Genomic DNA, 8,789 nt, shown 5'->3' with positions numbered 1-8,789 from the left:
CAGCGAGGGATTGAAGAGGAAGGCGGAGAAGGAGGGAGGGAGCTTTGGCAAATGGAAACTCTAGTTGCCAAATCAGGGCTGAACGTAACCTAGCAATCTCCAGTCAGTGACAGTGGTGGAGGAGGGGGGAAGACTAAATAACTGGAGAAAAATGGCTGCGTTTCAGAGACAGAGATCATTCTGGTGGTGTTACTTAGGGATGTGAGAACCCACCCCCATCCAGGTTCTCCAGACACCCCTCCCCAGCCCCTGCTCTGCTTGCCAGTCCCTCTGCCATGATCGCCATGTTTTTAAAAAATACGGCGATTGGAAGTCTACGTGCACATGGACTTATATGCAAAAAGCACTGTGAATCTTGAGTATATGGGTGATTCACAGCACTTTGTGCATCTAAGTCTATGTGTGCACATAGACTTATATGCAAAAAGCGCTGGGAATCACCCAGGCAGGAGGAGGAGGAGGCGCATGTCCCCGCTCCTTGCTAGCTGTCTCCTCCTCACAAGCAGGAGACAGCTAGCAGCAGGGAGTGTGCAACACACTTCCTCCTATCTGGTCAGCTGTCAAGGAGAGCCGACCAGCAGTGCGTGCATGCCCCCTCTGCTTGCTAGCTTCTCGTGAGAGGGTAAATCACTGGTGGAAACACCCCCAATTGACAAGGCACAGCGCGATCTTGAGGCTCTGGTTCTCTTTTGTTTGGTTTACTGCCTTAGGAAGAAACTTTGACCCTTCACTATAGAGATCCTGCGGGTTAAAATGGGGGGTGGTTTATGTCTTTGTGTTTACTGCTCTCTTTCCCACAACAAACCCCTTAATGCCTCCTCAGAAGTAACTCCGATTGTGGTCAACGAAGCTGGCCCTCTTAATGCCCACAGAATTTACAGAGATGTCCTTCAATTGACATTTTGTTGTTGTTGTTCAGTCGTTAAGTCGTGTCCGACTCTTTGTGACCCCATGGACCATAGCACGCCAGGCCTTCCTGTCCTCCGCTCTCTCCCGGAGTGTGCTCAAGTTCATATTCATTGCATCGGTAAGGATGGACGAAAGTCCCTTACCTGGTCCCGCAGCTCGCTTCGCGGTGGGGGGGAGGCGCTTCGGTTCTCCCCCCGAAGTTCAGACCCCACCGCCTCACCCGGCCAAAATTCAGGCCGGGGGGGAGGTGCCCCATCCCTCGCCGCCGAAACTCAGGCCGGGGAGAAGCGCCCCGTCTCCCCGGCCGCGAAATAAAAAAGTAAATGTAAAAAAAAACACACATGTGATAGGCTATGTAACGATTTACGTAGCCTATCATGGCTAGATTTCCAAAGTCAGCTGTGATAGGCTACGTAAATCGTTACGTAGCCTATCACCGGTGACTTTGAAAAAAAAAAAACGCATACGCAAATGGCGGCGCCCATGGGCACCGCCATTTGCGTTCCTTATTTGGGCCCGGGTAGTCTACGTAAAGATTTACGTAGACTACGGCAAAAATAAGGGCAATGCAAATAGCGTTGCCCTTATTTTCGCCGTAGTCTACGCAAATCTTTACGTAGACTACCCGGGCCCAAATAAGGAACGGCGCCGCCATTTGCATACGTGCTTTCCCCCCCCCCCAAAGTCACCGGTGATAGGCTACGTAACGATTTACGTAGCCTATCATGGCTGACTTTGGAAATCTAGCCGTGATAGGCTACGTAAATCATTACGTAGCCTATCACGTGTGTGTGGTGTGTTTTTTTTTACATTTACTTTGTAATGGCGGCGGCTGGTCAGAAGACCGGCCGCCGCCCCCACCCTTGCCGAAACGCTGCCGAAACGCCGCCGAGAGGGACATTCGCAGGAGGTAAGTCCCATCCCGGGGGGGGGGTTGGGGTGGTGGTGGAGAATTTCACCGCCAATTTCGGGGGGCCGAATGCGTTGGCATTCGGCCTCCCCGAGATTCGTGGAGAAATTCTCCGCCATCCCTATCGGTGATGCTATCTAGCCATCTCATCAGCCTTGTCGTACTCCTTTCCCAATTTTGAACCAATCGGTTGTTCCATGTCTGGTTCTTACTGTTGCTTCTTGACCCTCGTACAGGTTTCTCAGGAGACAGGTAAGGTAGTCTGGTACTCCCATGTCTTTAAGAATTTGCCACAGCTTGTTGTGATCCACGCAATCAAAGGCTTTAGCATAGTCAATGAAGCAGAAATAGACTTTTTCTGGAATTCTCTTGCTTTCTCCAGGATCCAGCGAATGTTGGCGATTTGATCTCTAGTTCCTCTGCCTCTTCGAAACCCAGCTTGTACTTCCGGTAGTTCTCGGTTCACATGCTGCTGAAGCCTAGCTTGTAGGATTTTGAGCATAACCTTGCTGGCATGTGAAATGAGCGCAATTGTACGGTAGTTTGAACACTCTTTGGCATTGCCCTTCTTTGGAATTGGAATGTAAACTGACCTTTTCCAGTCTTGCGGCCACTGTTGAGTGTTCCAAATTTGTTGGCATATTGAGTGCAGCACTTTAACAGCATCATCTTTTAGGATCTTAAATAGCTCAGCTGGAATACTGTCATCTCTGCTAGCTTTGTTGTTAGTAATGCTTCCTAAGGCCCACTTGACTTCACTCTCTAGGACAGTGGTTCTCAACCTGTGGGTCGCGACCCCTTTGGGGGTCGAACGACCCTTTCACAGGGGTTGCCTAAGACCATCGGAAAACACCCCGAAACAAACACATCTCGGCAGTTCCTGCCTCATTACCAAACTACAACCCTCACAATGCTCGGCGACAATGCTTCTCCGTGCACCTATGATTACGTAATTTGGGCTAGGGCAGGGGGAGGAGAGAAGTAAACGAAGACGTTCGAATGGAGGAGACGTTTAAGCCGTTAACTGAAACGGAGCGGTCGGAACTGAGCCAGGTGTGTGACGGGGAGGAGATCTGCGGGCACGAGCCTCCCTCCTCTGCTGGGCGGGCGTCGCGAGCGCTCCGACGTCCAATCCCCTAATAGGGCGCAGCAGGGAAACGAGGGCGGGCAGCGGGCAGGAGCTTGCTCCGATATAGTGCCCATTGGCTGCAATGGATTGTATGGGGATAAAGCAGTCCGAGCAGATGGCCGTGTAAACAGGGGCGACGCTACGTCAAGCCAGTTCCCCTCAGTTCTATGAAGCACTATAGGGCTGGGTAGGGAAAGCGCGAACGTGTCTCCCATCACGATAGATGTTCTCACGTCCCGGATAAGGTGATCCCAAGGAATTGGCATCTTCTGGTGCTCGCAAAATCAGTTTTATAATTGTGAGACTTTAAATTACCAATTAGTTTGCACTGAGGCTAACTGGTACAAACAAGCAAACGAAGGGGGTTGGATCCAAGATCTGCCTTCAATTGATGGAAGGCTTCTGCTCAATTTTTGGGAATCATACACACACACACACACACACACACTACAGTTCACCCCATTCAGCAGGTCCCCTAACCCACTGTGTAACATTATGGGAGTCTGGAGGGGCTGCTATGGGAAGGAGAGGTGGGGAACTCCCATTGCACATGACTAAATCTGGATCTAATCCAAAATGGATCCCAGATTCAAATCTTAGCATGGTGAAAGTAGCCCCTAGTTTCATTAGTATCTTTAGTATCAAATTTTTCTCCCATTGCACATGATACTAGGTGTCTGCCTATGAGGGCAACTGTTGCAAATCTCGAACAGACTGCAACAGCTAAAATATATTATTACTTATTGGGCTGCACTTAGGTAACCTATCTGAGTATGAGCTATGTATCTTGTGCATCCAGCCCTAGATTTTCTTAGTTTATCACGGAACAGTTCAGCTGCTTACCATGCTCCGGTTGTGATGCCTTTCTTTTATTCCTACACCTGTTTTCACAACTTTCCTACAACCACCACCAAGGCTTGACCTTGGGATAGAATACTACAGTACAGTTCCTCAGCCCTGATCCAACAAACACCCCCACCAGTGTGGGCTCCCAGCTTTGCACAATGCTTGCTGCAAAGACAAAGAAACTATGCCCACCCCTGTGTGGCACCTCACTGACTGTGAGAAAATAAAATAGAGCAAGAAAATAAAACGTCCAGAGGGAGAGGCTCTCCCTTTATTTGCACAGCCAGAATGGCACAGGACCACCGATAGCATCCCATGGATTTCTTTTCACCACACTCTTGAACTTTATCAGGCTGCAGTAATCAAGAGTTAACAGAATCAATATTGAGTCATCAGACTTTACCTGTCAGGCTGCATGCATTATGTGGGATGCAGGACTGGCTTAGCATTTGAGGAGATTAAAAACTCTAGGGCAGCAGTTCTCAACCTGTGTTGAAAGCAGCAGTATTGGAGGTAAAATGACACTTCATGAATTATAATTACTGGGTAAATGTAAAATCATGTACTGTAAAATCATCAACTACTGCAAAAAAAAATATCTGTACCATGGGAAGGTGAGGATTGCTGAGGATTTACTGTTGCCAGCGGCCAAAGACATTGTTCGAGTTATGATCGGAGACAAATTTGTTATGAAATTGAGTGCAATTTCCTTATCTAACGACACTGTCCGCAGAAGAATAGATGACATGTCTGCTGATATTCTTGATCAGGTAATCCAGGAAATTAAATCTGCTCCACTTCCAATATTTAGTATCCAGCTTGATGAATCTACAGACGTTGCAAACTGTTCACAGTTACTGGTTTACGTGAGGTATATTAATGATGGCGACTTTAAAGATGAGTTTCTTTTTTGCAAACCTCTTGAAACGACTACTACTGCACATGACGTATTTGACACAGTTGGTTCATTTCTGAAAGAGCATAAGATCTCTTGGGAAAAGGTTTGTGGTGGCAAAATTACAGTTATGAAGTAGCAATGAAAATAATTTTATGGTTGGGGGTCACCACAACATGAGGAACTGTATTAAAGGGTCGCGGCATTAGGAAGGTTGAGAACCACTGCTCTAGGATGTCCGGCTCAAGTTCAGTGACTGCACTATCATGTCTGTCAGGGACATTCAGATCTTTCCTGTATAGTTCTTCTGTATATTAGCACTCATAGTCAACAAAAGGGTGGGAAAAGCAGTACTGGGGTACAATCTTAAAAATGATAGAATGATCTCAGTACAAATCCAAGGCAAACCATTCAACATCACAGTAATTCAAGTCTATGCCCCAACCACTGATGCCGAAGAAGCTGAGGTTGATCGGTTCTATGAAGACCTACAACACCTTCTAGAACTAACACCAAAAAAAGATGTCCTCTTCATCATAGGGGATTGGAATGCCAAAGTAGGAAGTCAAGAAATAACCGGGATAACAGGCAGGCATGGCCTGGGTGTACAAAATGAAGCAGGACAAAAGCTAATAGAGTTTTGCGAAGAGAACACGCTGATCATAGCAAACACTCTTTTCCAACAGCACAAGAAACGACTCTACACATGGACATCACCAGATGGTCAATATCAAAATCAGATTGATTATGTCCTTTGCAGTCAAAGATGGAGAAGCTCCATACAGTCAGTAAAAACAAGACCTGGAGCTGACTGTGGCTCAGATCATGAGCTTCTTGTTGCAAAATTTCAGCTTAAATTGAAGAACGTAGGGAAAACCACTAAATCATTCAGGTATGACCTAAATCATATCCCTTATGAATATACAGTGGAGGTGAGGAATAGATTTCAGGGATTAGATCTGATAGACAGAGTGCCTGAGGAACTATGGACGGAGGTACGTAACATTGTTCAGGAGGCAGCAACTCAATCCATCCCAAAGAAAAAGAAATGCAAGAAAGCCAAGTGGCTGTCTGATGAGGCTTTACAAGTAGCTGAAGAAAGAAGGGAAGCGAAAAGCAAGGGAGAAAGGGGAAGATATATCCAACTGAATGCAGAGTTCCAGAGAATAGCAAGAAGAGACAAGAAGGCCTTCTTAAATGAACAATGTAAAGAAATCGAGGAAAACAAGAGAATGGGAAAGACTAGAGATCTCTTCAAGAAAATTGGAGATCTCAAGGGAACATTTTGTGCAAAGACAGGCATGATAAAGGACAAAGAAGGCAGGGACCTAACAGAAGCAGATGAGATTAAGAAGAGGTGGAGGGGAAAAGAATACACAGAAGAACTATACAGGAAAGATCTTAATGTCCCTGATAGCCATGATAGTGTGGTCACTGAACTTGAGCCAGACATCCTTGAGAGTGAAGTGAAGTGGGCCTTAGGAAGCATTAGTAACAACAAAGCTAGAGGAGATGACAGCATTCCAGCTGAGCTATTTAAAATCCTAAAAGACGATGCTGTTAAAGTGCTGCACTCAATATGCCAACAAATCTGGAACACTCAACAGTGGCCACAAGACTGGAAAAGGTCAGTTTACATTCCAATTCCAAAGAAGGGCAACGCCAAAGAGTGTTCAAACTACCACACAATTGCGCTCATTTCACATGCCAGCAAGGTGATGCTCAAAATCATACAAGCTAGGCTTCAGCAGTATGCGAACCGAGAACTACCGGAAGTACAAGCTGGGTTTCGAAGAGGCAGAGGAACTAGAGATCAAATCGCCAACGTTCGCTGGATCATGGAGAAAGCAAGAGAATTCCAGAAAAATGTCTATTTCTGCTTCATTGACTATGCTAAAGCCTTTGATTGTGTGGATCACAACAAACTGTGGCAAATTCTGAAAGTGATGGGAGTACCAGACCACCTTACCTGTCTCCTGAGAAACCTGTACTAGGTCAAGAAGCAACAGTAAGAACCAGACATGGAACAACCGATTGGTTCAAAATTGGGAAAGGAGTACAACAAGGCTGCATATTGTCGCCCTGCTTATTTAACTTATATGCAGAGTACATCATGAGAAACGCCGGGTTGGATGAATCACAGCTCGGAATTAAGATTGCCGGGAGAATTATCAACAACCTCAGATACGCAGATGATACCACCCTAATGGCAGAAAGCGAAGCGGATCTAAAGAGCCTCTTGTTGAGGGTGAAAGAGGAGAGTGCAAAAGCTAGTTTGAAACTCAACATTAAAAAAATGAAGATCATGGCATCTGGCCCCATCACTTCCTGGCACATAGAAGGGGAAGAAAAGGAAACAGTGACAGATTTTATTTTCTTGGGCTCAAGATCACCACAGACGGTGACTGTAGCCGTGAAATTAAAAGACGCTTGCTCCTTGGGAGGACAGCTATGGCAAACCTAGACAGCATAGTTAGAAGCAGAGACATCACCTTGCCGACAAAGGTCCGTCTAATCAAAGCTATGGTTTTCCCAGTAGCAACATATGGCTGTGAGAGCTGGACTATAAGGAAGGCTGAGCGCCGAAGAATCGATGCTTTCGAACTGTGGTGCTGGAGAAGACTCTTACGAGTCCCCTGGACTGCAAGGAGGTCAGATCAGTCCATCCTAAAGGAAATCAACCCTGAGTGCTCATTGGAAGGACAGATACTGAAGCTGAAGCTGAAATATTTTGGCCACCTAATGCGAAGAGAAAAGTCACTGGAAAAGACCCTGATGCTGGGAAAGACTGAAGGCAAAAGGAGAAGGGGACGACAGAGGATGAGATGGCTAGATAGCATCACCGATGCAATGAATATGAACTTGAGCACACTCCGGGAGAGAGCGCAGGACAGGAAGGCCTATGCTATGGTCCGTGCTATGGTCCATGGGGTCACGAAGAGTCGGACATGACTGAACAACAACAACAACAATATTCTTTCCACCTCTTCTTAATCTCATCTGCTTCTGTTAGGTCCCTGCCTTCTTTGTCCTTTATCATGCCCGTCTTTGCACAAAACGTTCCCTTGAGATCTCCGATTTTCTTGAAAAGACTTCTAGTCTTTCCCATTGTATTGTTTTCCTCGATTTCTTTGCATTGTTCATTTAAGAAGGCCTTCTTGTCTCTCCTTGCTATTCTCTAGAACTCTGCATTCAGTTGGATATATCTTCCCCTTTCTGTCTTGCTTTTCGCTTCCTTTCTTTCCTCAGCTACTTGTAAAGCCTCATCAGACAGCCACTTTGCTTTCTTGCATTTCTTTTTCTTTGGGATGGATTGAGTTGCTGCCTCCTGAACAATGTTACGAACCTCCGTCCATAGTTCCTCGGGCACTCTGTCTATCAGGCCTAATCCGTTAAATCTATTCGTCACCTCCACTGTATATTCATAAGGGATATGATTTAGGTCATACCTGAATGGTTTAGTGGTTTTCCCTACGTTCTTCAATTGAAGCCGAAATTTTGCAAGAAGCAGCTCATGATCTGAGCCACAGTCAGCTCCAGGTCTTGTTTTTACTGACTGTATGGAGCTTCTCCATCTTTGGCTGCAAAGTATGTAATCAATCTGATTTCGATATTGACCATCTGGTGATGTCCATGTGTAGAGTCGTTTCTTGTGCTGTTGGAAAAGAGTGTTTGCTATGATCAGTGTGTTCTCTTCGCAAAACTCTATTAGCTTTTGTCCTGCTTCATTTTGTACACCAAGGCCATGCTTGCCTGTTATCCTGGTGATTTCTTGACTTCCTACTTTAGCATTTCAATCCCCTATGATGAAGAGGACATCTTTTTTTGGTGTTAGTTCTAGAAGGTGTTGTAGGTCTTTATAGGACCGATCAACCTCAGCTTCTTCAGCCTCAGTGGTTGGGGCATAGACTTGAATTACTGTGATGTTGACTGGTTTGCCTTGGATTCATACTGAGGTCATTCTATCGTTTTTGAGATTGTACCCCAGTACTGCTTTTCCCACCCTTTTATTGACTATGAATGCTACTCCATTTCTTCTAAGGGATTCTTGCCCACAATAGTAGATATAATGGTCACCTGAATTAAATTCGCCCGTGCTT

The sequence above is a fragment of the Heloderma suspectum genome, chromosome 5, assembly GCF_057233095.1.
Source record: "Heloderma suspectum isolate Gila_16-S chromosome 5, 16-S_ref, whole genome shotgun sequence".
Taxonomy (NCBI): domain Eukaryota; kingdom Metazoa; phylum Chordata; class Lepidosauria; order Squamata; family Helodermatidae; genus Heloderma; species Heloderma suspectum.
The sequence above is the reverse complement of the archived record's forward strand: the minus strand, read 5'-3'. Positions refer to the sequence as shown.